Consider the following 8732-nt stretch of genomic DNA (forward strand, 5'->3'; position numbering starts at 1 on the left):
TGGGTCAAAGTTGTGTCTAATTTGTAGTCAAATGTCCAGTCAATAAAGTTGTCCAAGCTTAGGTCAAATATGAAAATAATGACTCCATCGCCCAATGGTTAAAAGCACTGGTCTGCTCTCCCAGAGGTCTGCGGTTCTTGGCACCTCCAAGGAGCTACCATCCCCATTGGAGCCAATGTTAGAGTCGATCTAGTAGCCATCCACCAGAGATCAAAGCTCTTTGCATTTCATAGTTAGGTGTCTCATCAGTGTGATCATGTTGCATTCCGTTAGGCATGCCATAATCTTGGTGGAAGGAGTTTATGTCGTTATTCCCCTCTTGTTTGGCACTACTGGTTCGGGTTTGTTCAAATAAATAAAGTCCTCAAAGGGTCATTCATTTTGCTTTAAGTTTTAAGGTCTTAGGTCTAGGGTTGAGTCTAATTTTGTCTTGAGAGGTCATCAAGGACCAGCAGGCCAGAGGGATGTCCTTCATTAAACATTTCTTATCATTGTACAGCTAAATTTTTGCCTTGTTCTCAAAAACTCTGTTTTTGAAAACAAGGTCATTATCTCATTTTTGTAAAAATTCTCAAAATTTTAAATTCTTCAAATGTCGAAGTGCAGCCTTGGTCTCCTTTGCCAAAGCATCCCAGAAGCTATCCCTGCAAAAATTTTCAGAAGAAATCATCATTTCAACCAATTTTTCAAAGAAATGAAATTAAAGGTCAGAGCCAATTAAAGCAAAAAGTGTCAACATTCAAAACATTACAAAGTGGGTTTTGGGCAAGTAAAAATTAAAAGGAAGCCTATAAAAGCATGCCATTCCTCATTGGTAACTCATTTGCCTCTCAACACTTCAAGAGAATACTTGTCAAGTCAATTTCAAGGTTCATTGGGCGAATTGAGCAGTTGCAGCAGCGCGCTACGCATCAGTGCGCATTTTCCAGTGCTAAATGACTCAGGCGCTATGCGTTGGAGGCGCGCTACGCATCAGGCTGGGCGCGCTACGCGTTGGGTTTCTTGCTCAGGAAATCGCCAGCAAGCCACCAAAACTGCTTCTCTCTCCAAATCTTTTCAGGTAGGCCTCTAATCCATGGTGGTTTTGGTTTGGCTAAGATGAATGAGCAATGAACATGCAAAAATGCCATGCTAATATGGAGTAAAACCCTACTTTTCTGTGTCAAATTTAAAAATGTAAATGTGCTAGGGTTTCATTGAAATTTGATGCCCAAGGTTACCCATTTTCCATTCCTCTTTCCCCATATTTTCATCACCATTTTCCTTGACATTTTTCCACGCAATCATATAATTTCTCTATTAAAAATCATTAAAATCCCAAACCTTACTTAATTCCCTAAACCCTACTAATTCCAAAACCCTATGTAAATTTTCTAAACCCTACTTCCCATTAAAATCCCACAAATTATGATTATATATGTTCCATGTTCCTTTCCTAAAATTTCCTTTCCCATTTGTTTTCCCTAATCCCCTTAATGTTCCCTTTTCCCTAACATTTCCCATGTGTGTTTGTCCCCTTGGTAACAGCATTTAAACAAGTCAAAACAGCAGTTCATTGGGTGCATAGTCAGCATTATTTTTCAGTCACTTGCCTCCAAAACCATGTCAGAAACCGAAACAGATTATGAGCAAAGTGATGACCATGAAACAACACCAGAGGTAGAGGTGCCAAGGAGGCATCATAGGGGTGGTAAAGGTGGTCAGCATGTCAGGGAGGAGCCCACCTCTTTGGCTTATCTACAAGCTTGTCAACTTGCAGTGTCATGTTTCCGATATCTATCAGGCTATGAATATTGTGAGAGAATCTCTCAAATTCAACACCACAAGGAATTGGCCCGCTTGTTTGTCCTACATTTGCACAATGGGCATGTGAATCTTGCAGGAGTGGACTTCACATTGTCACCCAAGATACATTGCTCAAGCAACATGGATACCCAATATTGGAGAAGAGTGGAACAAGCGCCAGCAGTTGGACAGATTTCATTATGAGCCATATATCAAACCTGTATATATGAGGCACCTAACTGGTGTTTTTCCCTTCAGATTCTTAAGAGACGAGTATGCACCTTTGATGAGGATCATCATTCGCTATTTCACTTGCGAGGGCAGATTTTCACGTTTATATTCGTACCATATCCGTTTGTTGATGCATTTCACATGGGTACGAATGATGAACATTCCATTCTTCATGTGCCGAAATATAGAGAGGATGGTGCCCTTGGTGCAAAGAAAGAGCCCAGCACAGCAACACAAGAGCATCTATCATTATGCACTGATCAAGATTGTGGTCATGCATCAGTTGGCACAACAGGGTATTCCATGGGAGGATTTCATTTCTCGTGACTTGTTCACAGTGCCACAGCCACCTCCTGAGGTTGTCCGTGATGAGGGAGGGCCTTCACATCAGTTTGATATTCCAGAGCCCGAGCATGTCAGCACTCCTCCTTATGTTACATATCAGAGAGGCCAAAGGGTCTTATTTGCATCTGCACGGTGAGTATTATCTCCACATCAGGTGGAAGGGGTCTTGCCTTCTTCATCAGCACAGCGAGTGTTATCTCCACATCAGGTGGAAGGGGCCTCGCTTTCGACAGCAGCACAGGTACCAGAGAGAGGCAAGCAGCCCAAGATTGATGAGGGGCCATCAGGTGTTCCAGGCATAGATGTTGTTGACCTTGATATCATTTCTCCTAGCCTAGAGTCAAAGGAGATCATCCAGCAACTAAGGGCTGAAAATGACTTGTTGCAGCAAAAATTGGAGATGGAAAATTGGACAATTACTTATTTAGAGCAGCGCAACAAGCAATTAGAGGATGAACACTCTCTTGATGAGTTGCGGAGGATCCATGAAGACCGCAACTTGGCTCGCAAGAGACCCGGTGATTTGACACCCATTGAGCGAGAGGCTATGCTCATCCGGGTCAATACTCATTTGGAAAAGTTGCTGGCCAAGGCAAACACGGAAAAAGACATGCTCCGACACATGAAGAATCACTATTGGGCTCGAATGCATGTGTGTAAAGCAAGAATGAAGGTGCTCAAAGGACGGTTGGCCAAGGCACTAAAACGGAGGAAAAGGCCCGATCCCCTCCATATTTTGGCTAAGGCTTCCTTGGAGGAGCATGGTACTAAATGACACACCTTCAACTCAAATTTCAGAGAATTTGGAGCAATTTGGGTCATTTTTGAATTTTTTGGTCAAAAAGTAGGTTTTTGCCCTCAACGCGTAGCGCACCGCGCGCTACCCTGAAGATGGGCAAGTCCATTTCTCAAAAACTCAGCATTTTTGGATTTTTCATGACAAATTACATTTGCTCAGCAATTTCCAAGACATTTCATCAGTTTTTGAGCCCTCAGAAGGTCAAAAAACATGCAAAAAATGACTTGCTGCCACTTTTTGGACACACAGGAAGCAGTCTTGGGAGATTGCAATTTTGGAGGGGCAAATGGACACCAAATTGAGAAATTCCACTTGGGTTGGAAAGTCTACATCCAGACCTTTCCAACAAGCCTACTTTTGCCTCATTTGGATGCCGTGAAGTGCCTCAAAAGCTGGCTCAAAGGCGCGCTACGCGTTGAGAATTGGGGCGCTACGCATCAGGGAAATTTGCCAGATTTTCACCTACAGCTCAGCAAAACGCAGATTTGACTAGTTTTGACTTTTTGGAGTGATTTTTCATCCTCCTTGATGTAATTGATGTAATTATATGATGTCATGGCACTTATTTATCTCTTCTAGAAGATTCATTCATAAAAAGTCAAAAATTTAATGAATGAATTGGTTTCCTAGCTTATAGAGGCAAGTGGTTTTGACTACCTAGATTTTAGTACTCAATTTAGAATTGGTTGAAACAACTCCTAGAAGGATGAGCTCGACCCCTAGAGGCAAGGAAAGGTGTTAGCTTGCCTATATTATGTATTTTCTTAGTCATTTTCATGGTTGGACTCTTGAGGGATAAGCTTCTATTGTATTACACTTTGTATCTCTGCAATTTTGGCAAAGGAAAGACCAGGGTTTTGCAGCACTTTTTGGGATTCCTGTGGTTATTTGTGTTGATGGTGTGCTTCTCTCATGTACTTGTAAGTGTGTTATGTGTATCATTTTCCCACTTTTCTTTTCTGCACATTAAGTAAATGAAGTGTTAAGGTAGAATTCATAATTTATATGCTCTACCTTTAAGTTTGCTTAATATCTATGTTTTCCTCTGTCTAAAGAGAACTCTCGAAAGTTTCTTGCTCTCTTTAGCTCCTCATCGGTCATTCCTATCCATTCACTTAAATCAAAGGCATCAAGACAATCTCCTACCTTGCCCCAAAAAGACCTCTGCAAAAGCTGTGTCCCATCCCCGCACCCAAAATTGCTCTCCTCCTGTTTTCCACCAAAACCCTAAAAAATCTGAAATCAAACCTTCTCAATCAGTTTACTAGCCTAAAATCAGTGTTCTTTATTGGTCATCTCCGCCCTTTGAAGACCTTTTGCCAAGATAGACCCGGAGAGAGCCCTCTCCTGCCCTGTAGGGCTAGCTACGAGGCTAAGTGGTTTGATGTTGCCTTGGATTTTGTCTTTTTCAGCCTGAGGCCAAATTCAAGCGCTAACACCTTCCCCTAATACATTCAACAATATTGAATCTGAGACACACAATCGTATTGTGCTCTTTGCCTTCCGATCCAACTTCTTCCATTCTTCATCGGTCACTCCTATTGGTTTAGTACCTAGATCTACCGCGATCCACTAATCTTTATCCACCAACAGATCCTCCATCTTGAGTTTCCACAACTCAAAACTCTGACCATTAAATTTCTCAATCTCTATCTTTCCACCACTCGCCATATTCCTTCACCACTAGAATCGATCTCGCAGATCTCCCACTGAATAGGGTCTACCACAGGCCCGAGCGAAACCCCTCAGCAACAAAGGCATCCCCTTGAAGCCAAAAATTGCTCCGATTCCAAATGTAGGTTTTAACCCCATACAAAAATTACCTGCATACAAATTCTAAAACACAAAAAATTAACAATGCGAGAGCATAACACATATACACATAGATTTTCCCACTTGATCCCAAAACTGGGACTACCAGCTTGATTTTTCATTATGTTCCTTTCAATGTTATAATACATTTTTATACATGCCGAAGTATCCAATACCATGGACCGAAACCATCACATCCAATACCATGCACCGAAAACCATCACGTCCAATACCATGGACTCAAAAACCATCACGTCCAAAAAACATGTGCAAAAATCAAGCACAAAACCATAGGTGGGTCCGCCCAACCTAACATAGGGTCCAAAATCAAAATTTTCTGGGGCGCTGCCCTGGACCCCATAAAGTGGGGTTACGGGTACCCCTCAAACCCCCTGTTAACTACGTGGAAAGAATATAACACAACCCAAAATTTTAGAGAGGCTTTATTTAAATTCTGAAAATCAATGCAGAGTCTGATTTCGCCAGTCTTTTTCCGAGTGGGAAACAAATTGGATACCCATTTGGAATATCTCTAAGGTACTATTATTTTTGCATCATACATTCTCTTTACCTCTTTTTCAACCTAAGGCATAAGCATTAGATTAACCCTCCTTAATTTTTGTTTAAAGGGTTTATGATCTTCTTTCAATGGAATTTTGTGTTGTATGATACTGGTGTCATAGGATTTTAGGTCCTCATAACTCCAGGAAAAAACATCAATGTATTCTTTGAACAATTTAATGTACTTCAGCTTTTCAGTTGGGGGTAAGGATTTGGACATTTCGATCATTTTGGGTATGCAATTCTAATTTATTTACACTAGTATGTATAGTATCTTCTATATCAAATTCTACATCTATATTAGTATCTTCAAATTCGTCTTTAGACTGCAAAAAATTTTCAATCTAAGCATCATCTCCAAAAACCTACCAGTATCTAATGTTATCAGGTACAGTAGGTCTATTCTTCACTTTGACTGTATATGGATGAGTAGGACGAAATGGTAATTTACAAGTACTTGCCGAAGTAGCAAGACCATTAGGCAGTATATTTTTATCTCTTGAAACCGCAGACAAACTATATTCAGTGAAAGAATCTAGAAAGTCTAACACAACATTCCTATAAGCTCTCATCCTAGGATGTTTTACAGAGTGTTCTCATTTGATTTGTTTTATTACTAACTCAGAATCTCCATGAATGGAAATTCATTTAGCACCAAGTTTCTTCAAGAGTTATAAACCTAAGATTAAGGCTTCATACCCTGCAACATTATTAGAACACTGAAAATTCAATTTGTAGGAGTGACCTTTTGAGTGATGAGTATATGAATTAGAAACCCATACACCAGCACCAGCTCCTTATTTACTCATTGATCCATCAAAACCCAAATTTCACAAAACTTCATCTGAATTATCTTGCTCAGTGATTAATGTTTGACCATCAACATTGAGACAAAAAGAAGTACTATGGTTTTGAATTTCTTCTTGTATGCTTACATCATTGTAAAGAATAAATGAGTCCAATCCAGAATGAACATAATATATAGGATAATTGTTAGTCTTATCCTAAGTGGTGACCATGAATTTCATGAGTTTGTCTCTATAGAGTCTTATGTTCTGACCAAAGACAGGGATTGTTGTGTAAGACATATCCATCTGTAAAGTTCATTGGAGTTTGGCTCCCCATGAATGGAAAAGAATCATTCCATATTTGGGTGGGATATCGGCAACAACTATATACATAAGCACACTTTTGGCAGGGATTTGGACTAAATTTACACATAAATATTTTATAAGTCCAAGGCACTTGACTAGAATCAAACGAATACATGCCTTTATACCTTCTAGTAATATCTAATCCCAACTTCTCCATAATTACTTTCAACATAAGATTGTGGGAGGCCCCTGAGTCAAGCATAGCGTTGTGTAACATTTTATCATGAATAGTTAAGATAACATAAAAGGGAGGAACATCTCCCTCTTGAAGTTTCCCATCAACTCTTGGGCCAAATAGTAATTCAGGTTGATCATCTGATACATTAACTCTATCATTGGTTTCTCCTATGCTCAATACTTTCATTACCTGGGATCTGTAAGGATTTGTATTCATCAATTATGTCAAAGGAATAGGGATTTTGAGTTTTGTCAATTCGTTTTCTATATTAAATGATGTCTGTGTTTTGTTTGAATTGACAGCGTCTAGTTTATAGCCACATCTCTTTGGGGTATAACTCTTGGTTGGATGGTACAAGGATCATTTGTTTGAATTGTTTTGGACGCAATGTCAGGTTTTTTCTGGATTATAACATCAGGATTCTTCATAGTAAATCTCAACATTCTTTTTAGCAGGTGTTTCAATTGGTTTCTTTGGAGGAGTATCAGGGGTTTTTCTACTCCTGAGGTTGTATTGTTTATGAACTTCCATAATGGCATTCTCAAATACTTTCTTGTAATCCTTTGTTCCTTCAGGTTCTATTTCATTTTGGGATAACAGGAAAAGTTCTTGATCTTCCTCAGTAAGAAAAATATCATCATTATCATTTACTCCTAATAGATTTATTTGAGTATTATGTGTATCATCAGCTACTTATGCCTCCTAATGTGTATAATTTTCTTGGAAAGGAGGTGTCACCTGTTGGTCTAGACCCTTTTGGTCTCTTTGTTTATTCAAGGGTTGATTTATTTGATAGTTTGGATTTCTTATTTGCCCAATTTGATTTTCTCTCTGAGGAGTCCTATCAGCTATATTGATTATGTCCATCATTTTATCTATTGTTCTCAGTAGACTCTCTAATTTATAATCAGCAGAAACAGAAGATGAAGGTTCCTCTTTTTAACATTACACTTTTTTCAACCTTTAACTTAGCTTTCTTGGCTAAGAAATTAGCCTCTACTTTAAGTGTGTTTGCTTGCATCTCTTCTAAGGTTGAGGGATCTCTTTCTCTCAGTTGATAGATCATACATACATCGAATCCTTCTGGTAAATTTATCAGGGCCAAGCCCGAGGGTAGTTTAATGGCAATGGGAATTGCATTGTAAGCCCTATTGAACCTGTCACAGTACTCTTCTACAGTTTCATTTGGACCTCTCTTAAGGTTTTTATAATCATTAAGGATCTACAGTGAACTCTTTTTAATTTCCCACCTAGTTAGGAAAGATTGGTGAAAAATGGCAAGGTCAGTTATACTACATGTTGCTAGGTATTTGAACCACTTTCTGACTTCTCCACCTAAGCTATGGGCAAAAAGCCTCAGTTTTACATCATTCTCATCTACTTCATGCAATCGAGGAATTCATTCATCCTATCTATGTTTGTTGTGCAGTAACAGGAATAGTACCATCAAACTGGCATATCCTAGTCTGATAGTCTTGGGGCATATTATGCAACTGTGCAGGTAAAACCAGAGGTGCATAGCGAGCAGCCATTATATTTGGTCTTAAGGGGGAAGCAGATATAGGATTTGTGGGAGCTGATTGAGTGACTACTTGTGACACTACTGGATGAGTAGTTGAAATTATAGAAGAGGAATGGCCAACTGATGGTGGATGAACCGATTGGGAGGATGAAGCAGATGCTGCAATGGTAAGAGAAGAGAGCTCAACAGACTATTGTATGTAAGCTTGATGTACAGCCTAATCAATGGTTGAAACAAGATCTTGCAGTTTGTCAAACTCCTGAAGGGCTTGTTGATCTGAATCAGGTTCAACAAATGGTTTTATTGGTTTATATGGTTGAAAAAAGACTTCATCAATCACTGTCT

Source organism: Pinus tabuliformis, chromosome 9, assembly GCF_031772625.1.
Source record: "Pinus tabuliformis cultivar Carrire ecotype Pingquan chromosome 9, CPIR1, whole genome shotgun sequence".
Lineage (NCBI taxonomy): Eukaryota > Viridiplantae > Streptophyta > Pinopsida > Pinales > Pinaceae > Pinus > Pinus tabuliformis.